Source organism: Ursus arctos, unplaced genomic scaffold, assembly GCF_023065955.2.
Source record: "Ursus arctos isolate Adak ecotype North America unplaced genomic scaffold, UrsArc2.0 scaffold_19, whole genome shotgun sequence".
Taxonomy (NCBI): Eukaryota; Metazoa; Chordata; class Mammalia; order Carnivora; family Ursidae; genus Ursus; species Ursus arctos.
In genome coordinates, this window is record NW_026622863.1 from 34,954,566 (window position 1) to 34,971,693 (window position 17,128).

At 41.6% G+C, this 17,128-nt stretch overlaps 1 protein-coding gene across 2 annotated transcripts in view; it reads left to right on the top strand.

Annotated features, from left to right (window-relative positions):
- CDH13 (cadherin 13) overlaps positions 1–17,128 on the top strand; it is a 984,509-nt gene that overhangs the window by 330,298 nt on the left and 637,083 nt on the right. The window lies entirely within an intron of this gene.

Genomic DNA, 17,128 nt, shown 5'->3' on the forward strand with positions numbered 1-17,128 from the left:
CCTCTATCTTGTTTCTTCCTTGGTTTCTTTTTTGCTTTGCCTTTTTCCCTTAAATTCCCCAAGAGGAAGGATTCTATTGAATTAATTAGCCATCTTTCAATCTCCTGGGCAGAGATCTTGCTGCCCCTTGGCACAAATAAACCAATAGGTAATGGCTTCTTTTAAAGTTTCCCTTCACTGGTTCAACCACAGTGGTCAGGAACATGCAAGTTCCCTATGGCTGCATTTCCCAGGAGGGGTCTGTGGGATTCCACTGTCACACGGAGACTCGAGGACTTTGTGTTGGCTTGTCGCATCCCACTTTTTGTGAGGATACCTCTGTCCTGTGGTTTGAAAAGAGACCCTCTTTCCAGCACAGAAAGGTCTTTCTCCCTCTGAAGTATTCATCACAATCTGATGAATCAGGAGCCCCTCATCTCAACACTTTCTAGCACTGGCTGGCTGGAACCCCATTCCTCCCAGCAAAGCATTCCCTGCCAGGATATCATACTGCCCTGCCTACTGAAACAGAGCTATTTTTCTTATTTTTGTTTGTGTTTTTGATATCTTGTATCAACAGCCCTCTTCTTTAAATCATTGAAGATTGTTGGGGACCCAAGGCAGCTGAGCCAAAACTGAAGCAATGAAAGTGCTTTGTGTATGTGTGTGTGTGTGTGTGTGTGTGTGCGTGTGTGCATGTATGTGTGTGTGTGTGTGTGTATTTTCTTTTTAATGTAAGGAACTATTTTTAAAAAAGAAACATATTAGAAGCCCCCATGGTGAGGAGGGTAGAAGGAATGGGGTTTTTCTTGATCAATCAATGGAGAATGGGAGGATGGGAGTGTTGACCTCTGATCTCAGGTAGAGAAATTGGAGGCTGAAGCTATGGGGCAGAACTGGAAGAACATGGAAGATTCTAGTGAAGCTGGAAAGGTCTAGAAAGAGAGCAAATAATCAAGGGCAAATTCAGGATTACAACTGGATGCTCAATCAGTAAATTGCAGTGTCTCACTCTGGTGAGGTACTCCGTAGGTGAGAGGTAAAGACAGAAACGACATCAGATGAGGGCATTACAGGTTAAACTGTAAGCTCCTTGAGGCCTCACCTGTCTCATTCCTCTTTATATCGCCAGTGCTGAAGACTCTGAGCAGCACCCAAGTGAGCCCTGAGGACATTAGATAACAAATTTACTTATTAATCAATTAATTAATTTGGAATTGAAATCTAGAGAGTGCTTTGCACTTGCACAGAAAAGATTGGCTTTCAAAAATCTATAAAGATGGGAGAGAGGGAGAAAGAAAATGAAGAATGAATGAATGAGTGAATGAGTGAATGTTGCACTCAATATTACCTGGAACACGGCAGCGTGAGCAGTTGAAAAAGAAAAAGGTCCCAAGAAAGACGAAACTCCGTCATCCAGTCATATCACAGAGACTTTTTCTCTATTAACTCAGAGTGTGAAGAAATCTCAGGTTTCACAATATATTCTGGATACAGGGTCATGCCTGCTTCCGTACTTAGCCTAGTTGTCCTAGCTTAACCCACCTATCTAGAACAGATTTGGTTCCATCCCCTTGCTAGCCAGTTTTCTCTTTAAGTATTGAGATTTGCATTTAGACTTAATTTCATCCCTTGGGTCAGAATGAGGGCACCCTTGTTAAACAGCCTAGGATCCTATTATAGAAATGCTCTCTAGCTCCTGCTCTCCATCCAAGAGCTGTTTAGCAAAGTTGTCTTCATCCCTCATCTTTCTTGACCAGCTCCCCTCAGTGGCCACTTCCTGTCCCCAGGGTTCTAAAGCCCAGACCCTTTTCTTGTCAGGCAGTGCCCTAATTTCAGCTCACCTAGTGAAATATCATTACTGCCCTCTTTCCCAGTGAATATACACTGCGTCACATCGTGATTTTTCTTCCATTCTCTGCAACCACTTCCCCCTCCCCTTAAGCAATTTCTCTTTCTCTCCTTCCCCGATCCCTTGTGGCTACAAGTCAAGGAGACAACTGCCAATCACTGTTGAATTCAGCATTTCCCAAGTTCGCCTTTGGAACGAATAGCATTTTGTTCTAGGATTCTAGAGAAATATGCAAACTTCATTTCAAGGAGGATGGCATATTCTTCATGCTTCTGTTGGAATGAGTCAGCAGTGAGGAAGCCAGAATGCATGTCTGTAGTTCCCTTTGCTTTGCCCATGAGTCTCCCTCTGTCTTTCAGATACAGAGGATTGCATTACATGAGGATTCACCTGGGTCCCTCCTGCACTTGTTCAGAATTTCAAGTCACTTCTATGACCATCTAACAAAGGAAACCAAGAACTCCCATATCTTTTTTTTTTTAATTTATGACTTTCTCATCAGGTTTCAGCCCCAAGGTGCATACATCTGTTAGCTGAAGAAAAAAAGGAAGCTTTTATTTCGTGTCTCAGCAGCAGTCGGTGGCTCTGCTTTGAGAAGAATTCTGAGAACATGCTGATCTCGTTGAGAAATGGGCCAGTAACGGCACTTTCCATAAATAGAGCACGAGCAAGTACTGGCATGTACCAGGTACATGCCTTCCTTGGTTCGATAAAGTCCAAAAGTGAGCCCCTGACTCTTCTTCTTCTGGTGGATCACCCCATCTTGCACCCTGGCCTTCTGTAGGTCTCCAAGTCGTAACTGGCATTCCATTTCAAAACATGCCTCTTTCTGTATCTTCATATGAGGTTTCAACACAGGTCATATAATTTTTTTTTGAGAATTTTAATGTTCTAGATATCTCCATAATACCATTGTTCCTTCTGTCCTAGTTTACTCTTCTCCAAGCAAGAGTGACAACTATGATGGCCTTGAAAACCTAAATTTTTAAAGAACAGCAGTGCATTCATCAATAACACATTCATCTGAAAAACTGATCACACTCTTGCTAGGTATTGCATAGATAATATTTGCAATAATTTCAGTTTTTACTATTGAAAGACAAAGCTAAGGCAAAATTTTGCAAAAAGCAAGTATTTTGAAAATCTAGGTTTTAATATACTTTTGTCTTTATATAGCCCTTGTAAGGGGAAGATGTAGTTTGGGTCTAGATTGGGCAACGTTACGTCGATTCACCTTCAACTCAGATTTCAACTCCTTTCCTTCCAATACCACCTACTGTAAGACTATCCCACAGTCCGGATTTCATCTCTTTCTTGCCCCTCTCAAGTGCCAGTTAGCACTTATGAAACCACCAGTCCACTACGATACCTCATTCCATAGCCATTTCCAGATTATAATTTATAAAACTTTTCCTGTGGTATGTGGGTGGTTGAAGTGATATGAACTTTATCGAGGGGCAAAGCATAATCTGGGGGCGTGGTGATCTCAATCACCTGCTGACGTGGATACTGCACAAGGCACAATGTGATTGAAAGGACTGCTGACTTCAACAATAAACATGATTATGTCTATGAGTGGGAGAATTACAGAAGTATTCTTGAATGCAGCTGATCCGAGCCTTGAATGTAGTAGAGGAAGAAGAGAGGAAAACCTTAACATTTTCATTGCATCAATGTAACAAACCCTCTTTATATCGTTATCTAGGATGCAAGTAGAGGTCTGGACAAATGTACTGGAGAATTTTGTACTAATCAAAAAGAGTATAGTGAATGAGCTATGCAAAAGTAGAGAGAGAAGAGGAAATCATTTTGGTAGATTGTATAGTTAAAATCCATTCTCCCTGAGAGGGGTGGTAGGAGAGGGGCATGGTGTTCATAAGAGTGTATTGTGGAAGCAGAACCCCACTGATTAGCTTCATTAAGGACATCACCCCTTTGTGCTGCAATAGGAAGTGGTGAAACTCAGACTTATATGAGGCTGGGGTTTTCACAGTGTAGAAGTGTGTTCTTGACGAGACTGTCACAAACTAGCAAGTGTGGATATATCCCTTGTCTCAATTTCAGGGTCCTTATTTCTGAAATGAGGAGCTTGGCTTGGAATCAGTAGTTCTCAGACTTTACCATGCACCAGTATCGCCTGGGATGCTTTGTGAAAAGTATCAACTCTGTGGTCTCCATCCACCGGAGATTCTGAGGTATGCCCTCAGGACTAAGTATACGCATGTGTAAAACAACATTTCAGGTGGGGACTTTGTTCTGTACTTGGAGAAAGACTGTCCTAGGACTAGTTGTGGGACAGTGTGGAGTAGGATGCAGAACCTTAGTGCTGCTTTCCCACTCTAGGGGACCAGAGTTTTGCGGTGTTCTAGAACCCTCAGAGTCTCTCACCAGAGTACTGGTACTGCCTATCCCACTCTTCCTTGGATCTGCAGAGCACTTTACACCTTACAAATGCTCGCACTTATGACTCTGTCACTACTGATTTAAATTGTTGCAGATTTTAAGTCAATGCTGGGGTTCTACTCAGCTGAAAAAAAAAATAAAGGGTCAGGGAGAGTGAGGTATGTAAACTGAACCTGTGAGGACTCTAGAAATTGATCTTTGCCTTCCTTGCTGGCATCATTGCCAAGCCAATATCCATCATCCTTGCCGAATAGCGTTCAGGGTGATGTTAGAGGATTTTCCCACAAGCAGTTACTTTGCATTAACAGCAAACAATTGCAGCTGGATCACTGTCAAACACATGTTATGTTAGACTGGCTCGTAGTTCAGAGGGTGCTGCTGCTCAGCTAGGATTTAGTTGAGTGCTGCTTCTCCTGTCAGGGGAAACGTCTGTATCATTGCACTCTAAAACCCGGAAAACAGGTTCCTGAAACAAAACCGTAGGAGCAGACATCTGCAGGAACTAGCAAGCCGGTTTTCCTGAAAGGGCCTTTGACAGGGTTATGATTATGTGGAATCCCCTAAGAACAGCACTCACCTAGCAGCTGGCTAGCTTGTGCCTGGAGAGGGGACTGGCAGAGGATGAACATGGAGGGAAGAGGCACTCCCCCACCTCTGTTACCCCTCCCTCCACGAAACCCTGAAGCCCGATTCTTTCTCTAGTGTGATATCCCTTTTCAGGAACAGAAATGCCTTTAGCAGAGCCAGCCCGTTCCCTGTGGTGCTGGTCTCAGGGGAAGCACAGCATCTGGTTCCCACCCTCCGTCTAATTACCCATCTGTTTGTGGGGAGGGAAGGAACACTCTATCCACCTTCCCTTCCCAAACATTTTCATGTGTGGATGCATGAAGGCAACAGCAGCTGCATCTCAGAGCCCACCTTTTGTGCATTGCACTAACCGGCTTTGCTACTCCATTTGGTTCTTGGTTACGGCTGCCTGATGCTGAATATACCGACATCTCTAACTCTCTCACTTTGTCTCTGTACACAGCCCTTGAACTGGTCTGACCCGGGTTACGTGTTGCTCACTCATGAGGGTGCCCGAAGTCCCCTCCCTTAGGGATGGTCAGGAATCTTGCTGCTCTGTTCTGGCTTATATCCTCTGTCAGCACCAGCAAAGAGACCCTGAAGTGAGTCTTCTTTGGATCCTTGTCTCCAGCCTTTACTCAACTGATGACCCTCTGGCTATTTCCCCCTCACTCTAGAAGCCATGCCTAAAAAGAGCTTATATGCCAAACAAATGGCATTTAATAAACAGTCATTCATTAATTTTCCTACTTTTTCAAGATTAATCAAGGTCTCTGTATGGGCCCCAAATGGTTATTAGTCTTTGATAAATGGAAGGACCGGTCTAAATTGATTATATCCAGGCCCCAACAAACACTAGTCAGTTGATCTGGCTATGCAGATCAGCTTTTTGAAATATTGAAGCATTTCAGAGCACCATTAGCATCTAAGCAAAGTAGCTAAGAGAATAACTTTAGATGAAGAAACACATAGGTTTAGAGTCCATTTGGCAGTATACTAGTTGCCTGACCTTGAGCAAGTTTCTGAACTTCCCATATCCCAGTTTCTTTGTGGCTAAATTCAGGATAATTATACTATTGATGCTGTAGGATGATCATGAAGATAAAATGGCTTAATACTTACAAAGCACTTAGCATAGGGAGACATAAAGCAAGGAATCAGCAAGTGTCCGCTGCTGCTGTCTTCATTTGCAACACGTCTATCATCACATCAATCATCACAACCCAAGAGCTTTGGGAATGGGGGATCCCACGTCAGGAACCCCTTTCTACTTGAGCAAATATCCATTCCCACTGACCTGTGGCCAGGGCTCCTAGTGATTCCCACTAATCTTCTCTTCTTCGGTAGCAATAGCAATTTTACCTGGACACATGGTCATCCAGCCAAAGATTACTTTTTCCAGACACGTTTGCTAGGTGTGGCCATATCACTAGATGATGGCCTAGGAGATGTGTGTGGACATGACATGTGCACTTCAAGTCTTGTCCTTTAAAGGAAAGAAATATGTTTCTCCTTTCATAGTTTCCTTTCCCCTGCAGCTGGAATACAGACATTGTAGTGAGTCATCTTCCGTTAAGATGGCAGCAGCTGGAGATGACATGGTTACGAGACGGATTCCTAGCACCATCAAGCCACCCTTTCAATTCTAACCACCAACCCAAACTGCTACATGAGGGAGAAATAAACCACTTTGTTGCTTTAAGCCACTGAATCTTGTGGTCTCTTATGACAGTACCATAGTGTGTCCTAAAATCATGCCAAACAATTCTTTTTAAAGTAGAAGTGATGTTCTCCCCCAGTGATACAACTTCCTGAAGTGCAAAGCCACATCAGCCCATCGTGGCTTCCTTCTGCTTGCATATAGCTAGGTGACAACAGGGATCATGCTGCATCCATTCAGAAGAACGATTACCCAGACCCCTCATGGGCTGCTGGGAAATCAATATCTTTTAATTATGAGGAAGCACACTGTGTTTACATTTCCCATGGAGGAAAGAGGAAGGTCAAATCACAATCCTTACAGCCTTTATCAAAACCATGTACCGCTGTGTTTGTTAAGTGGGATTCAAAATTGGATGAAGCTGAAGAGTTTTCATCTTCCTGTTTTCTCCCCTGTTTGTTTATATGGCTACACCTTACGAGATTAAAAGGCTTACAGAGCAAAGCATCACAAAGGAAAATGAAACCTTTGGGCAGATGGGATAACTCTTCCATTTTAGGAAAAAATGGCAATTAGTGACTTGAGGTTTTCTGGGTGGGGTAGTGACTGGCAAGTTATTATATTCCTTTCCTGTTGTATATCTAAAAATACTTGAGAAATAATCTAAACTGCAAGCATGCGTGCGCCTCCCTCCCCCACCACCACACACACACCAGAGTAAAGTCCTTTCTCTTCCCACTGCCTCTACCCGGTGATTCATCAGCTTCCTGAACTGTAACAACACTGAGCTTTATGAGTATGGAAATGTCAGCTCTGAGAACAGTGTGTGCTGCTTTGTGTGAAAATTGTAGGCAGGCTTACAAAAGCCAACCCAAGACTCAGAGTGGCCCTGCCCTATGGCTCTGCCTTGACTGATCTCCATGTCCATAAGAGTTGTTTGATTTCTTAGGAGCATTCACTGGCTTTTCTGTGGAGAGGCAAGTCATACATTGGAATCAGAAATAACATAAATGATAGCAACAACTAGAACAATCCTGTTTAATTCTTACAACTTATAAGGAGATTGTGTTAGGTTCACGATAAAAACAAGGGGGCAGAAATTCAGAAATATAAACTTTTCCTAAGATGACTTAGAAAATCATAATAAATGATTATAATGGTGATGGTGGTGGTGGTGATAGTGACAGTGATGATGGTGATAATGATGATGGTGATGGTGATGATGGTGATGCTGGTGATGGTGATTATGATGACTGTGGTGGTGTTAGTGATGATAGTGATGGTGATGGTGATGATGGCAATGGTGATGATGGTGATGGTGGTGATGATGGTGATGGTGATGATCGTGATGGTGATAATAATGGTGATGATGATGATGATGGTGGTGATGATGATGCCTTATTCTAGAGTAGGTACATGCTAAACATTTACCATTTAAATGTTAAATGTGTACAATTAAATTGCTTAATGCAGTGCTTGACCCATTATAACTGTTCAGTAATTGCTGGTTGTAGGGACCAAGACTAAGGTGAAGCAAGTGAGGTACTCTAATTGGGCATAAAATTTAAGAAGGGGTGCCAAAGCACTCAGTATCAGAATAAGTAATATTTTAATACAATATTTTATAAAGGTAAAAATAATGCAAAAATCCAGGGTAAACAAAATATCAACATTTTAAATGAAGTTCAGGCTTTGTACTTGCACAACTTGCCTTGTTCACCTCCCCCTAATCCCATCCCAATTTATTTTCTAACATAACCTCATTTTATCCTCAAAATAGGCCTGAGCCCGTTGTTCTTATCCCCATTTTATAGATGAAAATACTGAGCCTCAAGAGGCTTATCCACAATTAATATAGTTAATATGTACAAGAACTGGAATTTTAGTTCCAATTTGCCCACCATGAAAGTCCAGTTTTTGCCCACTAGTCTATGAGACTTTTAAAATAAATTTCTTTCACATCACTACAATATTCATTGTAATTTTTAGGGTCATTTTGGAAGGTGGAGAGTAGAAAGAGACTACTAGCTGCAGCTCTCATCAGGGCAATGGTGTCAGCTAAGGATACTTGCAGAACTCCAAGTATGTGCATTTGTTAAACATCCAGTGCTTCTCTTAGATAAGAAGACTCTACTCTGTGCTTCTAGATTTTTCCTTATTCACATGAATTTATCTTAATCTATTTGCACACTAGAACTCTTCTCTTCATTCTCCTGAAGACATCTCTTCAGATACCAAAATGCACGTTCTTTCCATCAGCAGTAAGTTTACTACTGTATTTGATGCTTGAAGAGTATAACTTGTCATGAAAATATCTCAGTATCTCTTTTCTTGGTTTCCATTTTATTCTTTTGACTTGCCTCCTTATTTAACTGTATACTTTCTTTTTTTTTTTTAACCATATACTTTCTTGCTACTTTTTTATACCCCTTTTCTCTTTCTACTTCCTCATTGCAAATATACCCCAATGTTATTGGGATTTGGCTCTTTTCTTTTTTTTCTTTTCTTTTCTTTTCTTTTCTTTTCTTTTCTTTTCTTTCTCCCTCATTAGTCCCAAAACTCTTATGGCTCAACTCTTAGTGCATGTACCACACAAGGGTGACTTGAAGAATGTTTACCAAAAATGTTGGATAGCTATATCCAAGTAATAGGATTTAGGAGAATACCAATTTTTCTTACCCTCTTCTCTTTGATTTTTTAAAAGAAGGAACAAATATTATATACAGATACAGAATATATGTATACATATATACATATACATTTATATATACACATACACATATATGTGTGTCTATATATATATATATAGAGAGAGAGACATCTCCTCCCATCAAAAATAAATCCCTTATGGCACGAAGATATATGTTGAAAGAAACCATAAAAACTAGAAGAAATCAATCAGAGGTGAATTTTTTATCATCTGATGGTTAGGCAGACTTTAAGCATGTCACCAAAAATCAAACTATAAGCTGAAACATTGATATAGTTGACTACATAAAGTTTTAATGCTTCTGTGCTGTAAAGAAAAGCTCTGTGACTAAGTATGAAGGCAAATAACATATTGAAAAAATATATATTTGTACCAAACATCCCAAAGGACAAGATTCCCTTTCCAGTCGTGTATCCTCCTGCACATACTTTAACCTTTACATGTTTTTCTTTCCTCATCAATGAATTGAGGCTAGTGATGCTGCCTCATAGGGTTCTCATAAAAAGCAGATGGGATAAAACAATATTTATCATTGGTTCTAACCTGGGGGTGATCAGGCATTTGGCAATATCTGATGACATTTTTGGTTATCATAACTGGGGACTGCTACTCACATCTGGTGGGTAGAAGTCAGAGGTGCTGTTAAATATCCTACTATGCGCAAGACATCTGCCCGCAACAAAGACTTATCCAGCCCAAAATATCAATAGTATTGTTGAAAAACTCTGGCCTATAGAGGACGTTGCAGAACATCTGTCACATGGTGAGAGCTCAGTGAACATTAGTCATAATTACATCTTTTCTTACCCATCACTTCTGTATGTGTATCTTGTCCCTAGGTGCATTCACTCCCCACCATTTGTGTCTTCAGGTCAAAACATGAGTTGAGCTATGTCTTCCTCATTCTGCAACCATTTTTTAAATTCTGTTTCCTCAGTGCTTTTCACTTCCAGCTTCCTGTTCCAAACCTCCGTGGATTTTACTACCAGCCAGATGTATCACCTTTTTCTTCAAAATCCCTATAACTTCCTTTGTGAATTCTCATGCTCTTTCTCCTTTTAACCTGGTTATGTTGTCATGATCCTCTAGATAGACTATAAGTCCCTTGAGGGAAAAGATGGCTTTATATTCATTCTTAAAACCCCCTATAGTGCCTACTTGGTATAAACCTACACAGAGGAGGCAAGCAACTCATGTTTGTCAGTGTGAACTACTTGTGCAGTTCCATTTTTATACGTTTTGCAATGATAAAAAAAAATAATACATTCTTGAGAATGCATTTATAGCCTTCTATTTGGATCCCTTAGCACAAGGAGCCTTGCCTTGTTCTGAATTCCTATCACCCATTTAAATGAGTTTATTGTCCATGCAAGTGAGGGTTATGCAGTGTGTTCAAGGAAATAGTGACCAACATCGACAATGGATTCTTTTCCATCTCTTCCTACTCCTGCGGCCCAGCATCGAAGCTGTCATTGCTCACGTGAATGTGCAGCTGCCAGACCGTGGCCGGGGCCTCAGACATGGAACTGCCACTTTCATTTTAATTTCAGAAAAATAGAAATTGACTGGGAGGTATTTATGCAAATCAGAAAGGTTCTGAGGAATTATCTGGCAACCATGTTAATGGATGTGCTGTTCTTAGAAATGAATCTCACATTTTACTTCTCCTGTCAGAAGGGGTTCTGTGTAGTCGTTTATGCCTACGGATGATTGGATCTGACCAGAGAACACTTGATGTACTTCGTGCATGGCAATGAATCCAGATCCTGTCTCATTGGGGGGTCCCACAAGCCACAGTGGAATCGCTTTTGACTGGGGAGAGGGTAATCACGGGAGGGCCTTCCACATGGCAGCATATTCTGCCTTTGCTCTCTCACTGAATTCCTCTCAGGGATGCTGTGCACTTGAAGCTGTACTTCTTCAGGTGAAAAACGGAAACTTACCTAAAGTTCCAACCACGTCCCAAGGACTGTTTCCTTTATTCAACAAATAAACTGAGCACCTCAATGTGCCTCTTTTGTAGGCACTGAAGATACAACAGTGTATATCATTGGTTGCGTGGTGGCCCCCCAAAAGATATGTCCACATCCTAACCCTCAGGCCCTGTAAATATGGCCTTACCTAGATGAGGGGTCTTTTCAATTGTAATTGAAATAAGCATCTCAAGATGAGAGGGTCCTGGATTATGTATGTGGGTCCTAAATTCAATGTCATGTGTCCTAATAAAAGACAAAGAAGCAACACAAAAAGAAGGAGAAGCCCATATGAAGACAGAGGGAGAGGTCAGAATGACGTGGCCATGAGCCAAGGCACATCTGGAGCCACTAGAAGTTGGAACAGGCAAGGAAGGGAATCTCTCCCAGAGCCTTTGGAGGAAGTGTGACTTTGCCCAGTTTGGTGATTTCAAAGCCTCCAGAATGTGAAAGAATATATTCCTGTTGTTTTAATCCACTAAGTTTGTGGTAGGTTGTTATGGCAACCCTAGGGAATGAACACAGTGACCTAAACAGACAAAATCCCTGCTTTGTGATATTTTCATTCTAGCTGGGTGTAGACATCCAAGAAATAAGTAAAATGTATTGGATGTTTGATTGTGATCAGTGTGATGCAGAAGAATGAAGGAGGACCAGGGGACTGGGATTAGGGGAAGGGGTGTAGTTGTAAATTAAGTGATCACCAGGCAAGACTTACATTCAAACAGGACTTGAGGAGGAAAGGGAACATGTCATGTAGGGGTCTGGAGGAAAAGCCCCGTAGACAGAGGGATATGAAATGTCCACAGCCTTGGGACTGGAGGTGCCTGGCATTTTGAAGGAACTATAAAGAAGCAAGGGTGAAAAGACCAGAACATGTAGAACTTCTACTTATGTTTATCCATTTACTCAGCAAAACTTTGTTGAGCATATACTTTATTATTTCATGACACTCTTACAACAACCTAGGGAGGTAGGTATAAAATCCCCACTTAATAGATAAAAACACTGATGTTCTGCTCAAGATTTCTTAGCTCATATATGGTGGTACTGGAGTAGGAATCCAAATTCAATGCCCTTTCTTCAATACAGGAATGTCTTATATAAATATTTGTTATCTTATTTTAAATTCATCTGCAAGTATTTAGTCCCATGTGACAATCTCAATAAACCCAGCTTGCCTCTGAGGTCACTGCAAATGTGCTTGGAGCTGAGAAGTGCCCTTGGGAGATGAGAGAGGCTGTTAGTTAGGCAAAGATCAAGGGCTGTGGATCACTACCTTGCATGATGTCCTCAGAATCTTGCAGTAGTCTTGTGACTCCAGGTAGCATTGGACTGATAGTTTATCTCTTTAAATGGCTTAAGTGTGCATTTTAAAAAATATCTCAAAAAGCTATATTCACAAACAGGGACAAAATGAGCAATGCTGTGTAGGGAAAATAAATACATGTACAAATCAGGATAGTCACACCTTATCCCTTGATGGCAGCAACTGAACATGGAAAAGAGAACTCAGAGGAGGTACCTTATTTCTTATGCAAGCAAGTGTAACCCAGTTGCAAATCTCTCAGACTTGATCACATTGGCCTCTCATATTGATAACTGCATGTCATATTCTGGGATGTTACAAGAAGAAACCAGAGAAAGACACTGGTGGAAGAACCAAAACCAAGGTCTACCTCCTGCTCCAACATCGTATTTGAGCACAGAGGACATTACTAAGCCCCATGGGCAATTCCCACTATTCCATTCAAAGGAGCCTCTGAATGTTTGATGGAAGTAGTTAAAGATCTGTGAACAGTGCTTAACTGGTACACTACATCTCCTAAATAATTCTGTGTAAACAGGAACTTATATTTATGATGTCTCTCTGCCACTTCTTTTATATTCTCATTTGATTTGTTTGGAGGGGGAATTCCAAGTGGATTTGCTTCATGTAGCTACTATACTTCTTTATCTTATTAATAAGGGAAAAAGTAGGAGAATCAAGACAATTGAATGAGCCGTGCTCTAGTAGACACTCAATAAACGCTGTCTGAAAACACGATCCATGTGAATGAGGGGGAAATGCAGGCTCAGTGAGGAGATGTGCATGGGTTAAGGACTGTGACTGTAGAGTACTGAGTCTGTCAATAGAACATGCTCACTGATGAGCCGGCCCCCATCACTGCCCCGGTGGATGCTGGTGTCCTTCTGCAGCCATTCTTGTAGATGTCAGGGACACAGATGGGGAAGGAGAAAAAGAGAAGCACAGGGAAGGCTGGAAAAGGCTTGTTAGGCTCAAAAAGATGTGTGTTGGGAAGAACTCCGAATTAACAGCATGTAGTGGCAGCTCAGACCTGGGCGTCCACATTAGTCAGGGGATTGGCTAGTAGCTGCAATAAAGATGCTCCAAAAGCAGATGCTTAGACAAAATAAAAGTGTATTTCTTCCTCATAAACCAGTCGGAACTAGCAGGTGACTCCACAATGTAATTCAGGACCCTTGTTTGGACAAGATCAGGGCTACGGATGGCCTTCTCTCATGGTAACTTCAGCAGGGCGTGGTAGCTGAACAACCCCAAGTAGCATTGGACTGACAGGTCACTAGGCAGACCTGTTCTGACTTCTCTAGGGTGCTATCCTCTTCCCTATGTCTTACCCCATATCCAGGCTTCTAGGAAGAAGAGGAGAGGAAGGGTGTTTGTTTGTTTGTTTGTTTGTTTGTTTGTTTGTTTTGAAGGACATTTACTTCAAGTCTTCCTCTCACTTCTTTCCATTCTCCATTGACCAGAGCTGAGTCACATAAGCACACTCGGCTGCAAGGGAGGTGGGGAAGTTGTTTCTAGCCAAGTAGCCATGTGCCTTGGGAAAACCCAGAGGGTGGAGGTAAGATTCCATTACTTCAGGAAGACACCTTCCTGTTGGATTTTGGATGAATATCTTGCTGCCTCCACTTAAAGATTAAGTCAGGAGAAGAGAGCCAAAGCCCATTGCCCCCTTTCATTCTTTCTACTTCTTCAAATCTCATGTCTTTCCAGTTCCTTACCTTCTGCTGCACACAGACCTCCTAAAGTGCCATTGTGAAGTCCCTTAGCCACAAACAGGGGACCCTTCAGAGCTCAGTGCCCCTCCCACACTGAGCTAGGCCACTCTCACCAACAGCCTCAGGCTTTGAGATGTCCAATTTCCAGGGAGACCACTGAATACTATCTTCCAAATGTGAAGGACAAGGAAAAGCTCCAGTTATGTGTGTCTGCCTTCTTTCCCCCCTGGATGCTCAGATTTGTCTCATGGTACAGAGTGTTTCAGAAGTAATGAGCAGTCATCATAGCCCACTCTCACATCCTCACCAGGAACAGCCTCATTGGTCCTCTGTCTCAGACAGGAGGGCTAGACATCTATGCGCTTTGCTTTGTTTTTTTGCTTTTCATTTAAAAAATGTGTTTGTGTTGGGTTCAGTCTCTTTAAAATAATTCCTACAAGGGCATTTAAGAGACCTGGCAAAAATTACAGAAGGTTGTAGGGTCAGCCTCATTGATAGTGGTTCAAAATGAATTGTAGATGTTGAAAGATTTGGTTGAAAACACCATCTCTGTTCTCTTATTCAGAATATCCTGGTCCCAGCATTGGTGTTTTGTTTGTTGTTCATTTTTAATGAGTCGAAAGTCCTTAATTTTCGATTTACAGTAAATTTAAAACCATTTTGAAATGTAGTCAGTCCAGGGTCAGCACTGCATTTAGTGTCCTTGACATTAGTAGCTTAAGATGGCTGGTGTTTTAGGTGCACAGTGTTGACCTGAGATATCCTTTAATTCAAAACTTTATGATAAGGGCGCCTGGGTGGCTCAGTCGGTTAAGCAGCTGCCTTCGGCTCAGGTCATGATCCCAGCGTCCTCGGATCAAGCCCCTCATCAGGCTCCCTGCTCAGTGGGGAGTCTGCTTCTCCCTCTCCCTGCCGCTCCCCCTGCTTGTGCTTTCTCTCTCTCTGACAAAACTTTATGATAATTTTCATCTTCTGGATGCTCAAGGAGGGTACTTTCAAATCACAATCACATCTTTAACACATACACAAAAAGTCCCAACACAATAGTTAATTACCATGAAGGAGTTTACTGCCATGTTGGGTGTATGTTTCTAGACCCAAATGATAATATAATCTTTCATTAATACGGAGAGAGAAATAACATGAACTGAGACATTCTCTCAGGTGCATTAGAAAATAAAATTTAGACCCCATCTCATAAATGGTTTTGACTGACACAACTTACTTTCCTCAAGGCAGTTCCATTGTGAAAAACGCTGAAACCTGCCTCTCTAGGGACACATCAAAGGCTAAGCCTGACAGAGACGGGATGGGCTGGGGAGGGCTGGCCCAGTGTTTGACTGCGGCTTTAATAACCCCATTCTCTGCGGTGTCATTTGCTCCGTCTCTGTTGACAGCCCAGATCAGAACGAGGATTATTCACTTTCGTAATCACTGGTTTGCTGCTGATCCTATGTAAACAAGAAAATAAGTGAAGTGAACCATAACTCCAATAGAGTTTGAGGGGAGTTGGGAGCTATCACTGATGTTTAAAATCTAGATCTTTTCAAAATGGTGGCAATTTTATCTTCAGAAGCTGGTTTCATCACAATGCGGTGTTTGGCTGAGTTAGAGTAGAATAACTCCAGTCCTGAAATTCACTTGAATAAGAATGATCTGATTTGCCATTAAAATGCTGCATCTATTCCATGTTCTCTGTAACATCCAGATTCAAGTGACTCAAATTCCAGTGATAATTGTGGCTGTGTTTCCTGACCTCTTATTCTCTGCTGGACACTGTGGCAAGGGACATGCAGACCCTCTCACTTAGTCTTCACTCTAGTCCCATGAGACGTGTGCATCAGTATGCAAACTATTTCACATGCGAGGAAACCACAGTTCAGAATACAGATTAGCTTGTCCAGGATTTTATAATCTGTGAAGTTCTGAGAGTAGTTCCCAAGTTCTCACTCTAAATTCCATTGTTTCCTTGAGAAACATTTCCTCAGGGCTTAAAAAAAAAAAAAACCCAAAACCTTATAAGGAAATGCCTTCAAATTATTATGCATTATACTTGTTTTTTTCTTCTCTTCTCTTCTCTTCTCTTCTCTTCTCTTCTCTTCTCTTCTCTTCTCTTCTCGTATTTATACCTGGCCAAACAACAACTACAAAAGTTCATGTTGTATTTGTCCTTCAATTAACCAATTGACTATTTACTGACCTTGCTATTTCCCTCATCATTAATTAGTTAGTAGATGACAGTAGGCAAGTAGAAGAACAGAAATGAAGAAAACAAATTCATTCATTGATTCATTGGTTGATTCACACTATGTATTGCTTTATCATATGCCAGGCACTTTTCCAGGTGCTTGGGCTGCTCTGTACTTGCATTCTTGAGAAAGAAGGAAACAATAAGTAATGGCATTACTGGGGGATACATTTTGATGATGAGATGTGCCAAAGACAAAAAAAAAAAAAATCAGAGACATGTCAGGGTGGGAAAATACTGAAATGTTAGAAGGGAAGACCATCTAACAATGGTGACACTTGAATAGATTCCAAGAGGAAGTTAGGGAATGAGGGAGACAGCTCTGGGTATATAGGGGGAAACCATTGTGGCAGAGGGTATAGCAAATGCAAATGTCCTGAGCCAAGAGCATGCCTGGGAGTTTAAGAAAGAGCCAGGAGGTCAGTGAAGCCAGGAGGTCAGGCAAGAGTAAGAGCAAGAGTAGGACACGATGTATAATATGAACTAGTTACATAAGGTGTTATAGGACAGAGTAAGAACTTGGTTTTGATTCCTGATGAGAATCAAAGGTTTTGAGTTTTGAGGTTTTGAGTAGAGGGGTTACATACACATAAAACTGGATGTTTCTTTGCTGTATTGAGACCATTTGGGGTAGATATGGATGGGGGGGAAACTGGAGATACAAGTGTGGAAGCTATTGGAGTAGCCCAGGCAGAAGACCACAGTGGTCCAA